A 23427-nucleotide genomic window follows, 5' to 3' on the forward strand; every position below is an offset into this window, starting at 1 on the left:
CAGAAAACTAAAAGTAACAAAAGAATGAAATAGCAAAAAAGAAACCGGTTTCCACATCCAAAGACCTCGTGTACTACCACATGGTAACAATTTTAAAGGTATTCCCATCCTCTTTATGAGCTCTTGAGGTAATGGAATATTTAAAAAAAATAATTTGACGAAGAAAGCGCTTAAAGAGAATATAATTCTGTAAATACGCATATGGTATGCATAGGATACCAAAGCAGTTCTTGTACATTTCACTACGAGCAATCATGCTTCTCATTCCTGGGGGGGAATGTCAATGATTCCACCAACACTCAAAAGTTGTTTAATTGTGCATTTTTTCATACATCTTCATCCTACTTTTTAAATTTTTTAATTCCTTTTTTTATCTTCTGACGATCGCCTTCCTTTTTAATTTTTTTTTCATTCTTTTTTTATCTTCTAACGATCATCCTCCTTTTTAATTTTTTTCTTATTCTGTTTTTTTATCTTATACGATCTTCCTTCTTTTTAATTTTGTTTTATTCTTTTTTCTCTTTTTATCTTCTAACGATCATCCTCCTTTTTAAATTATTTATATTCTTTTTATTATCTTCTATCGATCATCCTCCTTTTTTTATTTTTTTATTCTATTTTCTCTTTTCTAACAATCAATCCTCCTTTATAATTTTTTTCTTATTCTTTTTTCTCTTTATCATCTTCTAACGATCATCTTCCTGTATCATTTTTGTTATTCTTTTTTTTTATCTTCTAACTAACGATCATCCTCCTTTATCATTCTTAATCTTTTTTTATCTTCTAATGATCATCCCCCTTTTTAATTTCTTTTATTCTATTTTCTATCTTCTATCAATCATCCTCCTTTTAAAAAATTTTCTTATTCTGTTTGTTTTATCTTCTAACGATCATCTTCCTTTTTAATATTGTTTTATTCTTTTTTTATCTTCTAACGATCAACCTCTTCTAATTTTTGTCTTATTCTTTTTTCTTTTTTATCTTCTAACGATCATCCTCCAATTTAATTTTATTATTTTTGTTTCTAACAATCATCATCCTTTTTATTGTTTTTCATTCTATTTTCTATCTTCTAACGATCATCCTCCTTTTTATTTTTTTTGTATTATTATTTTTTGTTTTTGACGATTCTCTTAGATGTCTAGTCAGGGATTTTCCTTTGGTCTGAAGTCGTCTCTGCAGAGATTCTCTCTCTCTCTTCTTCTTCTTCTTCTTCTTCTTCGAGGGAATGGATTGCTCCCAAAAGGCCGAAGGTATCTGACCGTTAACTTTATTTCTTCAGTGTTCTCCGATTCCCGCAGAGGATTGTGTACAACAATACTTTTTATTCTTGCTTACGCAACGCAAGGGCCTTTTCCTTCAAGCGTAAAAACAATGAAAAGTGAAAATGTTGCCGATAGTAACTAATACTGCTTACAGATGACTCTTTAAAGGTTAATATAAATTACGAATGCATTGTGCCTCGGAACTAAAAAAAACTAAAAGAATATTTTGTTTTGGTGTAATCAAAAGATGGTAAAAGACTTGACTTCGTGGATACGCAACGACGAGGTAACAGTTACAACACAAATATCAAGTTTAAAACTGATTTTATTCTGAACGAAGTTTCCAGCTTCCCCTTCCATTGCAAACCTAATTATGCCGGACTCCGAAAAACGATTTATGGTCTCCTTGATCTATTTTGTATATATAGTTCTATCGTCATAAATTATTATTAGCTTTCGGGTTGATAAAAGGGCATTTTGTTATATACCTAGCGTTTCGAGTCACATATGGAATAGATGGCAATTAACTAAGAGTGATAGATAGATGCCAGGTGTCTCTCTCGTTTGCCCTTTTTATTTCATAGCAGTTATTGATAAAAAAGAAACGCACTTTAACGCATCATTAAAACCTCGTCAATATTCCTCTTTTTCGCAACAAAGGGAAATGCTTACGATCTTCCTCTGCAGACGTCAGAGAAGGAATAAGATAAAATAAAATGTAGAATTTAGTCCAAAGACTGGGACCTATGAGGTCATTCGGCGCTGAAAAGGGAAATTGACAGTAAAAAAAAGTTTGAAAGGCGTAACAGGAGGAAAACCTCAAAGTAGTTATGAATCAAATGGTAAGAGAAGGTGGAAAGTAAGGTGGAAGAAAGAGAATAGATTGATGCACTGAAAAAGATTTCTTGGATATGGTAAAAAATGGAATTTACATTGTTTTCTCGAAAGCAGACCCCCATTCAATGTTTTGGACTTCGTGTTTCCCAGCCAGTCTTATGTCCCAATAAATCCCTCTCCTTGTTCCGATTTCCCACTCCGATTTTTTTTTTTTTTTTTTTTTTTTTTTTTTTGTTTTTTTTTTTTTTTTTTTTTTTTTTTTTTTTTTGCCCTGTTCCATTCCCATCAAACCTACGAGGATTTCATTTCCCCTCTCGTTGTCTCTTTGCCAATATAACAAGATTTTGTTGTCTCTTCTCTTATTGGAGGAATTCCGATGAACAAGATAAGAGAGAGAGAGAGAGAGAGAGAGAGAGAGAGAGAGAGAGAGAGATAGAGAGGTAATCAGTCATCCAGTGACATTCCCTATTTTACGAACGTGCCATGTCCCGAACCATTAGCACAAGGCACTTCAGATCTGCATCAATTTTCTTGGTGATTAGCTTTTGTTTCCCGAATCCTTAGCTAAATTTAGATGTTAATCTTCCTGGGAAGAGCCAAAGTGTGTTTACCTCGGGCACATAACTTACGTCATCATTGTCTTTTAATGGTCTGGTGAAGATTTCTCATAAATAAGACGCTTGGCAAGGTAATTATCTTGGCGTTTTTTCTTTTTCTTTTTTTTTCTTTTTGTAGATACACCGTCTTTGCTGAAAGATGGTTTCAAATTCTTCTCTCATGCATCTCAAGTCTTCGTTCATAAGGACAGGCCCTGAAGGATTGTGAAAACAGATTCAGAGGCCAAATCAATAGGATACGACGGTAATAAATAAAAAAAATATACGCAAACCGTTTAAGTAATTGTGGGAAAATAGTGACATGAAAGCAAAGCGACTGGAAACAAGATAAAAAATAAACAGTAAAATAAAAATGCTAGAGGTATCGAGGACAATTTCTGGTGGCAATATGACACAGATTAATATCAAGATCACTGTGCAAAGACTTGCCAATCTAGTTTCAATTCTAAATGTATAACGGTTGTTCTGCTCGTTTAAATGTACGAAAATGCCAACGGAATATTTACACTGAAGAGGAAAGTGGGATTATCATCTCAGGTAATCATTTTAGAATATGAAACTCAATAAGTAAATTCAGCTACGCTCCACGAGCAAAATTTCCGAGTGGAAGAGTTTTTGTGTAATAATTATGAATAATTCAATGAAAAACTACAACTGTGCAACGACACGTTTCCAAACGCCTCATGAATATGACGGAAACTTTGAAACACATCTACTCTGTATATGTAAAATCTGTTTTCGGACGTTAACATCCGTTTGTATAATGTTAACTCTGTTTGATAATTAGGCAACAATGATAGAATGCAATGTTTGGGAAATGGTACATTATTCACCTGCATGAAATGCCACTGAGTTCAACAGAATCACTAAATCATTGTAGCACTGTTTAGCCATTCTTTCCATTGTAAAAGGTAAAATGTAAAGCGATAGAAGAAAGTATTGTCTCTCTTTTATGTATGCAAATATTATCACATGGATTTTTTTTTTCACAATGTTGGTTTTTACCCTTTGAACGAAGTACCTCTGCAAATTTCTATGAGTGAGATTGCTGGCCACACGGCATTTCTGTTGACTAGTGAACACTAACAACAGTTACCGGATAGGTGGACTGGTGGGTGGTAAGCCACGAGAGATCCACTGACCTAGTACACCGCTCCAGAGGCGATCTGCACCGCTCATGGAGCCCATGTAATCGAATCAGGACCCTGATTTCAATGTACCTACAAAAGGTGGACGTTGGGAGTTGCAACATGCCTAAGCCCAATATATAAATATATATATATATATATATATATATATATATATATATATATATATATATATATAATATATAATATATATATACATATATATATATACATATATATATATAGTTAGATATATACTTATATCCTTTTCCTTTTCCTTGGGTGTGTCATATTTCTATAAAGTCGGCGTTACACAAGGATAAAGAAAAAAAAAAAAAAAAAAAAAAAAAAAAAAAAATATATATATATATCATATATATATATATATATATATATATATATATATATATATATAATATATATATATATATATATATATATAATATAACTATGTTGGTCCATCAGAAAAAAATACCCGTAAAATCTATCAGAAAATGAGAACAAATAAGCTGTTTCAAGGAAACAAAACTTAACCAAATAAAAAAAACAGGTCGTTAGAGTAGAAGAAAAGTAGGTCGAGGAAAGTGGGTGTGTCATATTCATTAAAGTCGGCGTTACACAAGGATAAAGAAAAAAAAATGAATAATATATATATATATATATAAATAAATTAATATAATAAATAAAAATATATATATATCATAATAATCCATATATATATATACATAATATATTAATATATAACCTATGTTGCTCCATCAGAAAAAAAATACCCGGTAAAATCTCTCAGAAATGAGAACAAATAAGCCGTTTCAAGGAACAAAAACTTAACCAAGTAAAAACAGGTCGTAGAGTGCAGACAGAAAGTAGGTCGAGCTCTATGAGACACGAGAAAAAAAAAAAAAAAAACTAAAAAACCTAACCAGGCAAAAGACTAGGCAATATATTTTCCCAATTTTGGGAACATAAATGTTTAAACAGCGGCCTAAGGGTCCTGGCAATTTCCTTTAGCGGGGACATAATTCCCTCCATATCAGGCTTAACAAGGTATTTACTGTCGGGCCTCCGTATTGGAAATATGGTCAATGATATCGGAATAGGCTTAGTGTTGCCCACGCAGGTTCCCCACCACATTCCCTTCAAGTCTCTTGTTATCCTGACACTATAATATGGTCCTTTTATTTTCTATGATCAAGAGTAAACTTTACGATATTTCTCATATTTTTGTGAAGTATAGGTTGAGTGCTTTCCATAGCCCTGTATTGAACATGATTCAAATTAGGAAAATGAACGTTGAGTTAAATATAAAATTTAGGCCTAAGTCCAAGCACTGGGACCTATGAGGTCATTCAGCGCTGAAATGGAAATTGACAGTAAAAGGTTGAAAGGTGTAATAGGGGAAAACCTTGCAGTTTGCACAAAGAAAAGAATCAAGAGGGTGGAAAGTAAGACGAAGAAAGAGAATATGAAAGGAGGCACAGTAAAAGGAACGAAAGTGCACCGCATGAAGTCCACTGACGGCACTACCCCGCGATGGGTGGAAAATGAACGTCCCATAACACCGAACTATTACAAAGTTTCATATATCATTTTCACTTTGAACAGTTTCTCTTTGCAAATGAATTGCGTAAATTAATGAGGTTTTAACATCACGATTCATAGAGGCAAACATTCTGAAATGTCACCCATATTGATCTACTTCTTTTCGTTACGTTCATCTTTTATACAACAGTGAGTTTTTAAACATTCTCTCCACGCTACAACTCGAAAGTGCGTCTTGTGAGGAGCGTAGCTGCAAATTCTCAAATAATCGACGCTCCTCGGATTACACTTTTCAAGGCTCTAGAATTCTCTTTTCGCTTCTGTTCCTCTGACTCTAATTCCTTCTAGACAAGTTTATCTCTTCGTCTGTGGTCAAACTCGAACCTATTTCCTTAATTTTTAGTTTTCTTTAAAAGAAAACTATTGTGGCGGTTTTGTCTGTCCGTCCGCACTTTTTCTGTCCGCCCGCAGATCTTAAAAACCACTGAAGCTAGAGGGCTGCTAATTGGGATGTAGATCATCCACCCTCCGATCACCAAACCTACCAAATTGCAGCCCTCTAGCCTTATAGTTTTTTTTTTCGTTTTTTATTTATTTACGGTTAAAGTTAGCCACGATCGTGCGTCTAACACCGCTATCAGTTCCAAAAACACAGCCCACCACCGGACAGTGGCTGAGAGTTTCATACAGCATTATACGCTGTACAGAAAATTCGATTGTTTCTTCGGCTCATTTTTTAGTTGTTTTTATTTTTTATTTCTTCAAGCCTGGGCTAGAAATGAATAGCAGATTTACCTCCCATTGGTCTATATGAAAAAATAAAAACAAAGAATTGGCGATTAATGTGTGGGACGAAAGTTTTTGAAACCTCAAGACAGAAAAACGTGAACCTCTGAAATTGCCAGCGAAAACCCAGAAGGACGAAGGAATAACATAAATATAAAAGTACCTCGAGTTAATTTGATAAAGTTTAAAGAAAGAGAAAGAAAAAAACCTGTTGTATCCGAAAAACCCCAATTAAGAAAGCCACACCTAATTGCTACTACTTTCACGCTCATTAAGTTAACTGCAGTGACGTGCAGTTTCATTTTGACACAACAATTAAACTCGGCGTTGTGCCTTCCCATGAGGGAAAACTGTCTACAAAGACGGAAAAACTATATATTTAAAACAAACTTAACTCCATAGAGAGAGAGAGAGAGAGAGAGAGAGAGAGAGAGAGAGAGAGAGAGAGAGAGGCAGTTGTTTGATATACTGCAGGAGAACGATCATAATGTACTAACGATCAAGAGCAGAATGTTTATGCATATATATATATTATATATATATATATATATATATATATATATAGTATATATATATATAGAAGACTTGTAGGAGGAAGTACATCTCAGGTGGTCCTTAAAATACATTTATTACAACGTTTCAAAACACAAAGGTTTCATTTTCAAGCTGTAAAGACATAAAACAACAATAAAATTTAATATTAAAAGCACTAAATTACAAATAAAAGACATAATACATTATAAAAGACAAAGATAAAAAAAATATATAAAAACTAGTTATGCAGAACCAACCATCAAGAGAGAAAGGGAGGACAGAAGTCAGAAGGAACAAACCAGAATGGCCGCAACAGCTCACGTTAGGTTAAAGAGTTGTCGAGGAAGACTGCGTGAGCTTTGTTGCCGGTCATTTCTGGTTTGTTCCTTCTGACTTCTGTCCTCCCTCTCTCTCTTGATGGTTGGTTCTGCTAACTAGTTTTTTATATATCGTTTTTTTATCTTGTCTTTATAATAATTTATTATGTCTTTTATTTGTAATTTAGTGCTTTAATATTATTTTATTGTTTTATGTCTTTACAGCTTGAAAATGAAACCTTTGTGTTTTGAAACGTTGTAATAAATGTATTTTAAGGACCACCTGAGATGTACTCCTCCTACAAGTCTTCTATTTTTCGAGTTACTAGTAACCGCCATACCTCGAAACGCTATATATATATATATATATATATATATATATATATATATATATATATATATATATATATATATATATATATATATATATATCATATATATATATATATATATATATATATATATATATATATACATATTTTATATATATATATATATATATATATATATATATATATATATATATATATATATATATATATATATATATGTGTGTGTGTGTGTGTGTGTGTGTGTGTGTGTATGTGTAATAAATACATTTTAGAATTACATAATCTGTAAATAAAAACCCATGACCTGAGGTCCTACGTGACCAAGGCAGATCTAGATTACGCTATGCGATGTCTGCAGTAGCCTGGTTTAGGTTTGTTTGATATGTCAGCATGTTGTATATTGTCTATCTTTTTCAACACGCCTTCCATGGGAAGCGGTTGACCTGTTAACCTACGCCGGAAACTTGTAACTTCCGAGCCGGCGAACTACGTATGTTTTTATGTGAATCGCTGAGATAGCTAATGTTTCGCTATCAACGTGATTGCTCTAATAAGTTAGTTCATTTCTAGCGATCAAACATATCGGTCTCCCGACCGAACTGTCTCTCTTATTATGGAGTTACAGAATAAAGTTGTTGTACCTTTTTCAACTTATCCGTTTGAATCATCTCCTTTAATTTAAGAAGAACCACTCCACTAAGATATCACATAGGAGAAAGAAGGAACCAGAATTACTTACGAATGACAATCGTAAGGAAAACCAAACAGTCTTTCGCAAAAGTGAAAAGACTAATATAAGAACTGAATACTCGTGAGAGTATTGTAGAGTCCCTTAATTACTTCCACACCTTTTGGCTAGACAAGTCTTTATTCTTTAAATATGGGACTCTTATTATTATTATTATTATTATTATTATTATTATTATTATTATTTATTATTATTATTATTATTCAAGTTGTAAATAATAATAATTATGTGAGGCATTACCTGGGCTGGTAATAACAATAATGTAATGATTGTTATAACCGCAGTGTTAGGATTGTTCTCGAAGACTAAATTTACGTTAAGAATAGAAATACTGATGATAACAATAGTAACTGTAATAACGACGACATCGCCACAGACTACCATCACGAGAGGCTCCTTCGACTCTTACGAGGTAATTAGTCGGTAAGCGAGGTCCTTAGTGATCCTTGAGTCCTATCACAACGACTGGTCCTCTTGTCGAGGTCTAATTATATACATCTAGATAATTGATCGTCGTCGGTCGTGGCGACGCCGTTACTGAATTGTAACCTGAATGACTGTTGCTTAAAGATTGTCATAAGCATGATTTCATTATTTCGACCTGTCATGAATAATCACCGTGATCTCACTTTGCAACCATTTTCTCATTCAGTTTTCTAAAATTAATAAGACAGTAGTACTTGATATAGGGAAAATTTTACTTAACTACTTAATCTGAAAACTATTCTTCATCAATTTTCTATCGAGATAGTACAAATCCTCACTATATATATATATATATATATATATATATATATATATATATATATATATATATATATATATATATGCTTAAAAAATCACTGTAGATGCACGTGACTTCATAAATAAAGCGAATACCAAACAGGAAAATAATAGTTCAGAAATCCAAGCTCTTTCGTCTTTACTCAGAACATCGTCAAGTAGTTAATGAAGTAATTGGAGATAAAGGTCTCGGGCACAAAACAAGATCAAGAATACCAGATGGTTAATTGTCAAAAGTAAAAATTAAAAGAGATAATCCAGGATTATCGGATATCACACGGTCACAAACCTAAAAGATTGACCCTAACCGAAATTACAGTTTCTTTTTACAGTCCAAAACATGTAAAAACTGAATATATTAATTTTGTTCCTTATATTTATCTACAACTTTTTTCATAATGAAAGTATCTAGTTAAATAAACCAAGACTTAAATTTAGAACATTTCTATTATTTGACTTGATGAAACAAGATTCAATGATATTCCTTTTAACTGTGTCATTACATGGGATTAAGGCTCTTGCTTGACTCCAGTTAATAGGATGGTCTAAATCTCTCATATGTACGAATAATGCATTCGATGTTACCCAGTTCTCACAGCATATTGATGTTGCTTGAGACGTTGTGAAAGAGATTTTCCTGTGGTATTCGCTTATATATATATATATATATATATATATATATATTATATATCTATATATATATATATATATATATATATATATATATATAACACAATTTTACCACCGTCAATGAATTTAGTGAATTTCCCAAATAGGTTTATCGATGCATTTCTAGAAAACAAAGAAACATAAAAGTTGCATATTATTAAGCTGACAAATACAATTGTTTTGTAGTAATGATAAAAGTATGTATATATACATATATATATATATATATATATATATATATATATATATATATATATATATATATACACACACATATATATATATATATATATATATATATATATATATATATAATATTATATATATATATATAAATATATATAATATATATATATATATTATATATATATATATTATTATTATATATATATGGAATCAACCAACCTTTTCTTTACCAACCTCTTACTATGAGATTCAGGGTCTCTGTAACACGGTTTTTTTGGACTTTGCTCCTTGTCAAAGCATCGGATGTAGCTGAAAGTTGGCATATGTATATTTTACAACCACACACAAATTTTATCAGCATTATCAATAACCTAAACCCGATAGTTTTTGATTTTTATAGAGTAAAAATGAACTGGCCGACGCCATGGCTAATGATTACGAGCCAAGAGTCGAAAAAACATTTCATTACGTAAGCAAGGTAAACAATCACTTTTGACTAAATGTTGCCCCGCCCATCCACCCAGACAGAAATGCCATCGGCTCTGAAACCCAAAGACTTTATGAATGGCGGAACGATACATAGATGTGGGTGGGGTATCAGTGCTAGCGTAGTATACTACTGTAGCAGTAGTGCCGCAACAGTATAGCAGTAATAAACATGAATTAAACGTTTAGACCAACTGCTGGGATCCTTGAGGATCATTTAGCACTTCTTACAACTACTCGAGAAATTAGTTTTTATAGCCAGAAGTTAAATTTTCTAATCCAACAATGTCCATGGTAGCCTTCAGTGTAATCCTGAATTATAACGAGGCGAAAGTGGGTGGAGCCTCATGAAGTCACCATTCTGACGATAATTATTGGTGAAGGTTTAAAGCCAATATACGGTACCGGCTATTTTTTTTTCAGTAAATAGGTAGATAGCCAATAAATAAAAATTGCTTGACATTGGATATAGCAGTTATCAAATCAGCTTGTCTACTATGTTTTTGGTAATTACCAACTATTCCTTACATCTTGTCAATCTGATTGTGACCTATAAAGTAGACTGTAATTTCTTTGGAAACTTATTTTGGGATTAGACTAATATCGAAGTGTTTTTGTATTTATTAACATGTTGGTTTGTTCATTATGATAATTATCAGTGGGGAGGTTGCAGAGTTCATAAAGGTGTACTGCTTTGCTTGTATTTAAATTTGTATGTCATTGTTGCCAGAGGTTTAGCCTTCGTTACGTATAGCCAATCATCCATCGAGAAAGAGGGAAGAAATGATGTCATAAGTTACGTAACGAGTGCGTTCGAAACCTTTCTCTGAGTAAGTTGGCCCCGTCTTCAAAAAAGGTCACTTTTACATTATAAGTACCAAATTTATTCAACCTACGTAGTGCAGAATACACTCAAAATTTATTTAGTGTTTGATATAATATGTATCTGAATAAGCGTTATATTTATGAAATGCATAGATAAAAAGTTATTGCGAAAAAACCGTGATACAGAGGCCCTGAATCTCATAGTAACTCTCGTATACCATATGCTCTATTCATTTCACCTTTTGCACTCTGATTCACTCTGACTTTTGCCTCATCAGCGGACTCGTCCATCAACCCATGAATCTGCTACAAGTTCCCACAATCTCATCCGTTGCTCTCTCCCGGAAAACGTTTTAGCTAAAGTAGAGTCTTAAGGGCTTAGCGGAGATTGACCTAGTTCTGGAAGGCGAACAGGAATAAAGTAGAAGTTCCAAAGTGACGCTGAACGAGATTTTGGTGGCTCCATAGACGGTTCTATTTCAAAACAATCTCACATTCTTAAGGTTGTGTCCTCACTACAGTGAAACATGTCAATATAAACGTCGGTTGCTAATTATTATTATATTATATAAATATTGCACACACACACACACACACACACTATATATATATATATATATATATATATATATATATATATATATATATATATATATATATATATGCGTGTGCATTAAGCTACACATTCCTTTAATAACCAATTCGCTCTACCTCGGAATCAATATATTTTCATATATGTTAACCAAAGGGGAATTTTTTTTTTTTTTAGTGATGATCATTTCGTTCTCTCATGGATTCGAACCAGCGCACAGAGAGAAGTCAGGACTTCAGTGACATTACCGACTCGTCCAACTTGTAATGTCACTGAAGTCCTGATTTCTTCTCTGTCGCTAGTTCGAAAAAATTCTCCTTCAGTTAACATATATGAAAATACATCAATTCCGAGGTAGAGCGAATTGGATATTAAAGGACATTTTTAGTTTAATGCATGTATGTGAATCAAGGTACGTGATAAAAATTCATGTGTGTGTGTGTGTGCTTTTATTTTAAGCTTTTACACACACACACACACACACATAATTATATATGTTCGTTTGGGAAGGTTACTAATTCTTCAGACATGTTGGATTATAGGTACTAATCTCCTTATAATCCCTATCTGTCTCTTATACGACCCTTCCTTGTCCTCTTAGTTTCTAATGTATGACAGTCAGTCTGCTAAGTACAGGACGTTAAGTCGAAAGATCTTGCAGCTACTCCAGCGTTCCACTTTCCTTCGTGGCTTATACCTTTATTTATTCATTTATCACGTTCGAAACTTTCGTGATTCATTTATATATACACAGACACACACACACACCTATATATATATATATATATGTATATATATATATATATATATATATATATATATATATATATAGTATATATATATATGTATATATATATATGATATATATATATATATATATATATATATGTTATATATGCATATATATATATATATATATATATATATATATATATGTGCATATATATATCCGTTGGACCAAGTAATAAAAAACTTTTAATATTAATATCAAACAAATTCTTAAAGATAAAAAAGAACTTTTGTGTCAGTTACTGTAAAGTGTCCCTCATTACCTTATTTATATGGCCTAGTCAAAACTCATAAGGAAAACAAACCTATGCGCCAATTATTAGTACTGTAGGGTCAATTGCTTATAAACTATCTAAATATCTTACTAAACTGTTATCCCGCTACTAGGAAACTGTATCTAATCACACATCCGGAATTCTCTTGATCTTGTAGAAAAGAAATTAAATAACATTGTACTAAACCCTAGCGATATTTTTGTCAGTTTTTTGATGTATGTTCTTTGTTTACAAAAGTCCCTATTGACTCTGTGCTAGAATATTTAAGTAATGAGCTTGTACTGCATGAATTGCCTATGTCCGTTAGTCACATAATTTCCTTAATTAAGTTATGTATTTGTAATTGCAGATTTATTTTTAATGGAGAATTATTACCAATATTTGGTATGGCCATGGGTCCCCAACTTTCCTCACCTCTCCTTTCAAACTTATATATTGGAATTTTTTGAGAGACAACACCTCCCGAATATCCACACTTATCCCCTTAAAATGGTACCGATATGTCGATGATATCTTAGTAGTCTTACCTAGTGGTATCGATGTAAATGATTTACTGTCTTAAAAATTTGGAATAATTTAGTGACATCCATAAATTCACTGTTGAAATTGAAAATAACAATGTCATCCCTTTCCTAGATGTATTAATACATAGAGAATCTTTCCAATGCAAATTCAGTATTTATAGAAAACCCACAAATAATTTACCATATGTAACATTTTTATTCTGGCCACCATCTTAATATTAAAATTTCAATTTTTTCTTCTATGTTCCTACGCGCTTTGCGTATCACGAGTCCACAATACCTGGACCAAGAATAGAATACATAAAAAAAAGCTAGGAAACGATCTCTGCTTACCCACCTCATTTAATTGATTTATGTTATCTAAAAGCTCATAAAAAAGTTTATAATGTTGCTATTAATGAAAAAGAAATCCCTAAAAATGTACTTAGCTTACCTTATTTTCGTGGATTTGAAACCATAAAATCAATATTTAAATCATTTAATGTTAATGTAGTGTTCTCTTATACAATACCATTAAACCAATTATATGACTAATTAAGAATAGTCCCGTAACAAATAACAACATCATTTACAAAATTCCTTGTAAGGATTGCCCATCGTTTTACGTTGGTCAGTCTAGTAAGAATTTATGTGTTCGGGTTAAGCAGCATATGTATTCAGTTAGAACAGCCCAGACTTCAAATGCACTGTTTATCCACCCATCTGAGTGAAAATCTCATTGTATAATTGGGGTGATGCCTCGGTAATTGCTAGATCTAATGATTATGTTTCAAGAAATTTACTGGAATCTGGGCAATTATACAAATCACTAATAAAAACAACTAAATCTTAGTCTGGTAATGTACCATTTGGACCCATATATTTGTAAGATGTTTATGAAGGACCTCAAAATCAAATGAACAACTAATAAATTAGTCCCACATGTATATAGTTATTAATTCTCTCTCTCTCTCTCTCTCTCTCTCTCTCTCTCTCTCTCTCTCTCTCTCTGTCTTTCTCTCTCTCTCTCTCTCTCTCTCTCTCTCTCTGGTTCGATATTTTCTCTCCCTCTTTCTCTTATTGCTCGATATATATATATTTATTTATCTTTCGTCTCTTTTCATTAATAATAATTTTTTCTTTTTTTGTTGGGAAAGTTTGTGTAAAACAAATTCATGATATTAAAATTATATGCTCCCGTGTTGTTTTCAAAATGTACTGTTTTTCTGGAAGAACTCACTTGTTTACCGCGGGTATACCTTCAAGGTGTGGCTAGCCTATGAACCTCCTCCATCCTCTCTGTAGAGTGAAAATCGCCCTTATCCGGCTAATTTGGTAGTGTCAGTTTGTATATTAAGCCTTCTTTTGACTATGGTGTTCTTTGTATAACAGTATGCCTCAGTAAAGGGTCCGAATAGGACCGAAATTACTCGGCCAACTCGTTTTTTCATTTTTTTTTTTTTCCTTCGTGGGCAAAAAAACCTTTATATATATATATAATATATATATATACTATATATATATATATATATTTTATATATATATATATATATATATATATATGCGTGTGTGTGTGTGTGTGTGTCTTTGTGTATATATAAATGAATCACGAAAGTTTCGAACATGATAAATGAATAAATAAAGGTATAAGCCACGAATGAAAGTGGAACGCTGGAGTAGCTGCAAGATCTTTCGACTTAACGTCCTGTACTTAGCAGGCTGACTGACATACATGAGGAAACTAAGTGGATTTATACATACATGTATGTATATATATATAATATATATATATATATATATATATATATATCTATATATATATAATATATATATCTAATATAAACATTTCAGATGATAGAGAAACTGATCTGGAACAACTGCATAAACCAGGCCTCCTTAGTGTCAAATGTTTACTAGAGAAAGACCCCTTAACTGTCTATAGAACATATCAAGTTGCTCTTGTCAACGGTCCACGCTTCTTCCCCTTGTAGGAGAAGGGGCGAGAGATCCTGCAGGAGTTTTGTAGATGAAGAGATAAGGATTTCAAGGGTCATCCTTCTTAGAGCTTGCGAGGTCCGCCCAGCTACTCCTCCGGGTGGTGAGAGTATAAATCCTCCATAAGAAAGGATCGTCTTTTAGGAAAGTGGAGTCGACTATAGAATTTAGGCCAAAGGCCAAGCACTGGGACCTATGCGGTCATTCAGCGCCAAAATGGAAATTGTCGGTAAGAGGTTTGAAAGGTGTTAACAGGAGGAAAACCTCAAAGCAGTTCCACTATGAATCAAGTGTTAAGATAGGGTGGAAAGTAAGATGGAAGAAAGAGAATATGAAGAGGTACAGTGAAAGGAACGAAAGTGGTTACAGCTAGGGGCCGAAGGCACGCTGCACAGACCCCTAAGTAATGACTTCAGTGCACCACGTGAGGTCCACTGACGTCACTACGGGGTGACTCTTAGGAAAGGGAATTCGCGATCATGTAATATTGTTACCACTGAACTTTGGTTAGTCAGTCGTCCCCGCATCGATCTGTTTTTGGACATAATAAAATTGAATAAAACTGCTGCATATTCTCATCGAAAGAGAAATGAGTATCAAGACATTTTATAATGAATCTTAAACAAAACAGCGCAGAGAAAGAGAGGTATACATTTTGGTCCTCGTAGGAAAGGCACCTGCTTCCTTCCACAGAAATTCATGAAACCTGCAAGTGAACATTGGAGCAACAGATTCAGCCTTCAACATCCCACCGTTGCAGTGCCACAGTTATCATCACTTTTGGCGGAAATAAATGTGTTAATTAAACCTCACGAATAAGTAAATATGACCTTTGACTTACTATATTGTTAATTACAGTATAATGTAGTCCATTATTACAAATATATTTTTAATCTCTGGGCAACGTTCATTTAGCAAGTCAAATGACTTTTGATGTTCACAACAGTGGGACAGATATTACACCCCATGACAAAGAGGTGATTTTTTTTTCTGTGGGGGCGGGGGGCGGCTATCTGGAATAAAGGACATTTCTTTTTTGGGGGTGGGGGAGGGGTGGGGGGGGGGGGGGGGGGGGGGGGGGGGGGGGGGGGGGGGGGGTGGGGGGGGGGGGGGGGGGGGGGGGGGGATGGAGGGTGGATAGGTCAGTCAATTAGTCAGCCCATGCTGTGATTTGCGATCTCCAAGTGCTCATGTTTGACGCTGTATGTCTGGCACAGAAGTAGATCAAGTCTCTCCATTTTTTTCACTCTTAGATATTTATTTCCAGGCAGTCGATAAAAAGGATGATTACATTTTCATTTTTATTTTTATTCATGGTCTCGTCATTGGAGCACTGGACAGTAGGAGTAGCAATGTCATCCCGTCCCGTGTCCCGTCAAAGCTTTTTGTCTAAGTTGTTTATATAATGTGCAGAAAAGAAAGAGAGAGAGAGAGAGAGAGAGGGGAGATGAAGGGAGAGAGAGAGAGAGAGAGAGAGAAGAGAGGTAATACTCAAACAGTTTGGAAAGCATGAGTAGATTTCAACTATCCCAGGCATTCAATTTGAATAAGACTTAATACAGTTCTTTTCTGGGTGATTTGTGTTTTTTTTAATGATTTTATTCCACTTCCACCTTTATCTGTGATTTTAACCGTAAAAAAATAGCCTTTTTGATAATTCTATTGCTGTATGCTGTGTGTTTTGGTACCATTCTTAGCGTGCCTTCTTAATATTGACAAAAAATATTTAAAGAAAATAAAAATAACAATAATATAATAAAAACAAAAGCAGACGAAACATTACGTTTTCAATTCAAGCCATCTTGACGCATGAAAAAAAAATATCTCTTATTTTCCTGCTACCCGATCAGTAACCCTGAAGATATGGCTCTATTCCCAACATTGCGTCTTCTTCTTCTTTTTCTTCTTCTCTTTTCGGGGAGAAGGAATTTACAGCAACGTCCATTCCAGTTTACGAGGAGCTGCAAATTCATACTGAATATTTTCCTCGCATTTTTACTTCCGGTCTGATGTGGTGATGAGTGCTTTATGCATTTGAACTTCTGGTGAATGTCCTTCGATTCAAGTATTTTATTTATCATTTATTCTTGCTCCTACATATACAAATACACACATGTAAAAAAACACACACACACACACACACACAAACAAGGAAAATCGCATTATCTTTCGTTTCCACGTTATAAAAGAAGGGACATTATCTTGCTTAAGGGAGGGGGCAGGGGCATTATCCTGCTTTACCAGGGTAAAAGGGGATGTGGCAAACAATCTTCCCCCGGAGCGAAAAGGACCCCCTTTGAGTCACCTAGCATAAAAGCTGACGGGATTTTCCCTTTCAAGGGGTCTCGGAGATTCTATTAGATATTAAGATTTCTCCTCAAGAGAGACACGCACAGAACTTGTAGCTTGCTCCTCGACACAATTAAGAAAATCCTGAAATCATTTTTCGGGGGGGAAGAAGTCTTTGGAGATTATTAAACTTGAATACTCCTTCCGCACGTCTTTTCAAAAGGTCTCGAATAGATTCCGAGGGCTCGAATAGATTCCGAGGTCTCGGATGATTCCGAGGTCTCGATAGATTCCGAGGTCTAGGATAGATTCGAGGTCTCCGATAGATTCCCCGAGGTCTCGGGGATAGATGCCGAGGTCTCGAATAGATTCCGAGGTCTCGGATAGATTCCGAGGTCTCGAATAGATTCCGTCCCTCGGATAGATTCCGAAGTCTCGATAGATTCGAGGTCTAGGATAGATTCCGAGGTCTCGGATAGATTCCGAGTCTCGGATAGATTCCGAAAAGTCTCCATAGATTCCGAGGTCTCGGATAGATTCCGAGGTCTCGAATAGATTTTTTTTTTTCCGAGGTCTCGGATAGACTCCGAGGTCTCGGATAGACTCCGAGGTCTCTGATAGATTCCGAGGTCTCGGATAGATTCCGAGGGTCTCGAAATAAGGTTTCCGAGATCTAGGATTAGATTCGAGGTTCTCGAATAGATTCCGGAGATCTAGGATAGATTCCGAGGTCTCGGATATTAGATTCCGAGGTCGGGTCGGATAGAATCCGAGGTCTCGATAGATTCCGAGGTCTCGGATAGATTCCGAGGTCTAAATAGATCTTCCGAGGGTCTCCGATAGATTCCGAGGTCTCGGATAGATTCCGAGGGCTAAAGATAGATTCGAGGGCTCGATTTTTGAGGTCTCGAATATATTCGTGGAGTCCTCCTAATTTTTTTCTGCTTTTGTAAAAATCCGGGGAGAGACGATCTGCACCCTCAGAAATGGGATAAGGTATCATCATTTTACATTTTTGTACATCGAGGTACCAGAGATACTCTCCGACTTTTTTGTTTTAGAAATGTGTAAAAGGGATTTTTGACCAGCTTTTTTGCGGCAAATACAAAACTGGACACCACACAACTATATGGAAAAACATTTCCTTGCCATGATCAAGTTACCCTTGATGATAATATAAAATTTATTTTTGTAGGGTTTTTGCAATCTTATTACGAGCATTCTTGACTATGGGAGTGCGCTAGCAAATCATTTTTACTGACTAATATTTTCAGTGTAATGATGAGTGAAGATAAAAAAATAAATATTCTACTTGTGTACGATTCAAAACAACTTGGCAATTTTTTGACTGAGAAAAACAATTAAAAATTTTTTCAAAACGATCAGTTCTAGAAAAAAACGTTTGAAGAACTGAAATAACTTTTAGTTTGCTTTTTCATGACTTGCCCTGATCGTTTTGCGAGTGTGATTTATACATAAAAATAGGTTTTGCAATCTGGAAGAGGGACTAATGAGAAATACGACCTTGAAAACAGCAAATGTTTTTAAACGAATATTTCGCAGCGAAGATTCCTGATCTTTCAAAACGAAATTGTCAGATTTCGGCGAAAATGAAACTTGATCGTATCAGAACTCGGTGTAATTACAGGAAAAAACCTCGGCATCTAAGACTTTCACAGCCCTTGATGTCTAATGATACTGTTCTAATGAAATAGGTAGGCAACGAGCCATAAGCTTGAGAGACCTTACCTTACAGTTCGTTCGGGGGTTTGCCCCCAGGTCCTCAGTGTGAGGAACCCCTCTAATGTCTACCAGAGAGTTGCTAGTACATCTTCCGGTATTTTATTTTGCATCTCCAATCTTGGATGGTCTGGGGATGCAGTTTAGATATTTGGGTCCCGAGCTTATTCTTAAACAAACTCTTTACGCTCACTCCTGATATATTCCTCAGATGGGAGCTGGGGCAAACGCATTGAATAGACCGCTGCATTACGATGCTGGTGCGTAGGTGGATTAATGTCCTTGTGGCTTTCCTTATTTTTCCTGGTATAGTTTTTGGGCACTATTAACCTACCTCTGCTTGCTCTTTCTGATATTTTTAGTTTTCCATGTTGTTTTTCTGCTATCCTTCTATCTGTTTCCATGCCTGAATTATCATGTAGCGTTTCTCTTCTCCTTTCTAGGGATATATTTTAATTTTAAGGATTGTAGTCTTTTCCCAGTAGTCAAGGTCTTTACTTCTTCTATTCTAGCTGTAAAGGACCTTTTGTACACTCTATTTAGCAAAAATATCCTTTGATAGTGTGGGGGTACCATATACCTATTGCAATATTCAAAGTGGGCTACGAAAAAACATAGGGCTTTTTTATAAAGCATAATCATGTGTTCAGCTTTTCCCTTGTTTTGAAAGTGCCGTAACAAACAATTCCCATTTTTGCTTTACATTTTGCCAAAAAGAAATTGCTATTTGATCATTTTGCATAAAAAAACAGTTTCCTATTCATCATCACAACCAAGGTCTTTTAACTGCTTTCCCTTATTTGTGATTTGTCTCAGTATTGGTCCCCTATATGCATATAGCTTTTCCTTCTCTGTCCCTCCATAATTTATTGATTCAATTTATCAGAGTTAATACCCATTTCCTTATTTACCCTGCTGCCCAATCATCTACTTTGTTAAGGTCTCTTTTGTAGAGCGTTACTATCTTCATCACAAGTAATTTTCTCTACTTATTCTTGTGTCATCAGGCGAAATACTCACTACCGGAATCCTTAACATTTACTGTCTATGTCTTCAATCATAATAACAAAAACAGTATTGCAGCTAACACCGTACCTTGTGGGCACACCGGATTACCTTGGGGGCTCATCCGATTTTTTTCTCATCGTTTGCAATAACTATCTGTTTCTGTTGTGTAAAAAAAGTTCTTTTAACCATCTTCCTACTTTATCCACGATATTGTGTTTCTAATTTTCTCGCATTATATTATGGTTTTCACTTTTTGTCAAAAGGCTTTTGCAAAGTCTAGATTAAAAAAAACCACATCTGTTTTCATTTCCGCTTTTCATATTTTTGAATATGTTCTCACGGTGACTAAACAATTGGGTTTGTGTACTTTTTTCCTGGTTTTCCGGGTACGAAACATGTGTTCCTATATTAAACAAATATTTTTTTTATTAAATGCTTCATATATTTTCCTTCATTTACCCTTTCATGCACTTTCATAATAGTGATGTTTTAGACTCACAGGCCTATAATTACTTGCCTCTAGTCTTGATCCACTTTTGAAAGTAGGGGTAATAATATGCTAAATTTTGCTCAACCATAAAATCTTGCCTGTATCTACACTTTTTGTCTTAAAATAATATTGCAAGTGGCTTTGCGATAGGAATGGAACTACTTTCTTTAAAACAAAAAACAAAATAGCAGGAATTCCATCAGGGCCCTGCTGCAGATCCATTTTTTTAAGTTTCATTGATAGGCCCAGTTCAAACAAATACCAGCTTCATAATATTCTATGTCAGCTAAAAATAGTCCCCCACTATTTCGTTCCCCCCCTTACTTCTATATATTATCTTCTTTATTTTCTATTCTAGGGTGAATTCTCTCTTATATCGTTCTGCCAATATGTTGCAAATTTCCTTTTTTTTCATCGTACCAATCTCCCTTCAATTCTTAGAGGGCCAATTTCTATTCTTCTTTTATTCATCTTTTTCGCGTAGTAATGAGTATATATAGTTTGGGGTTTTCTTGATTTTATTGTATTAGGGTTTTTTCATTTTACCAAGTTCCCGTTCACTCTTTTGATATTTGTATAATCTTTTGTTTGCATTTTCTATCGTTACTTTTTAGTTCTAATTACGAAAGCTCACCCAGATCGAGGGTGATTTGGGTAAGGTCAGAAGTCGAATATTATGAAAACTTATAGCGGCTCTGCTGTTGGCTGATTGGATAGCGTCACTGACTGTCCGATGATTTCGGTCCCCGTCCACTGGATGCGGTCTTGGTCGATTCCCATGCTCACGAAACTTATTATCAATTAAAAAATTGCCCCTTTCGGTACATATTATGAAAACATATATGATATCATTTGGGAGGTAAAGTGAAATTTAGATATTAAAAGGACATTTGTAGCTTGAATTGATATATAAATGGATCACGGTTCGATGTGATAATTATTCATAACAAAAGGCTACGTGCTGTCAAACGCTCGAATTGGCCAACATGGTAGACGGGGTTTCATATCGATTCTAATTACGAAAGCTCCCAGATCGAGGGTGATTTGTAAGGTCAGAATCGATATGAACTTATACGTTCTCTTCTCTGTTGGTCTGATTGATTAGCGTCACTGACTCGTCCCTGATTTCCGATCCCCGTCCCACTTTGGACGGTGGTTTCGCTCCCATGGGGGGACGAAATTATTAATCAATTAAAAATTAAAAAATTCCCCTTCCGGGTACATAAATATGAAAACATAATATTTCATTTTGGGAGGTAAAGGAATTTGAATTTCGAATTTTAAAGGACATTTGTAGCTTTGAATTGATATATAAATGGAATCACTGTTCTCTGTGATAATTATGCAAATAACAAAAGGCTACGGTGCTTGTCAACCGCCTCGAATTGGCCAACATGGTAGGAGACGGGGTTTCATATCGATTCTAATTCTTACCCCGAAAGCTCCCAGATCGAGGGTGATTTCTGTAAGGTCAGAATCGATTATGGGGAAAAACTTTATTAGCGTCTTCTGTTGGCTGGATTTGGATAGCGTCACTGAACTGTCCTGATTTCGTCCCCGTCCACCTTGGACGGTGGTTGTGGATTCGATCCCCATGGGGGGGACGAAATTATTATCAAATTAAAAAAATTCCCCTTCGGTACAAATTATTTGAAAATGAAAATATAATTTGGGATTTGGGGTAAAGTGAATTTAGATTTAATAAAGGACATTTGTAGCTTGAACTTGATATATAAATGGATCCCACGGTTCGATGTGATAATTATTCATAACAAAAGGCTAACGTGCTAGTCAAACGCCTCCGAATTGGCCAACATGGCTAAAGACGGGGCGGGTTTGTAATATCGATTTCTAATTCACGAAAGCTTCCCAGATCGCAGGGTGATTTTTGTAAGGTCAGCAATCGATATGAAACGTCTATAGCGTCTCTGTTTGGCTGATTGGATAGCGTCACTGGCACTGTCCTGATTTCGTCCCCCACCGTACCACTTGGACGGTGGTTTCGGATTCCCATGGGGGGGACACGAAACTTATTATCAATTAAAAAAACCAATTCCCCTTCGGTTACCATATATGAAAAAATATATCATTTGGGAGGTTAAATGTGAACTTTAGATAGTTAATGGACATTTGTAGCTTGAATTGATTATAAAATAAATGGATCACGGTTCGATGTGATTAAATTTATTTTTCATAACAAAAGGCTAACGTGGCTGTCAAACGCTCGAATTGGCCAAACATGGTATACGGGGGTTTCATATAGATTCTAATTATTCGAAAGCCTCCCAGATCTAGGGTGATTTGCTAAGGTCAGAATCGGGGGGGGGGGGGGGGTATGAACTTTCATAGCGTCTTTCTGTTGGCTGATTGGATAGCGTCACTGACTTGTCCTGCACTTTCGTCCCCGTCCACTTTGGACGGTGGTTCGATCCCATGGGGGGACGAAATTATTAATTCAATTAAAAATTCCCCTTCATGGCGTACATATATGAAAATAATATCATTTGGGAAGGTAAAGTGAATTTCTAGATATTAAAGGACGCTTTGTAGCTTTGAATTGATATATAAATGGATTCCACGGTTCGATGTTGATAATTATTGTCATATAATACATATATATATATTTATATATAGTATAAGAACCCAAACCCCAATTACCTCCTAATAAACTCCAAGGCAGTCATACGGTCTC

This window comes from Macrobrachium nipponense, chromosome 14 (assembly GCF_015104395.2).
Source record: "Macrobrachium nipponense isolate FS-2020 chromosome 14, ASM1510439v2, whole genome shotgun sequence".
Lineage (NCBI taxonomy): Eukaryota > Metazoa > Arthropoda > Malacostraca > Decapoda > Palaemonidae > Macrobrachium > Macrobrachium nipponense.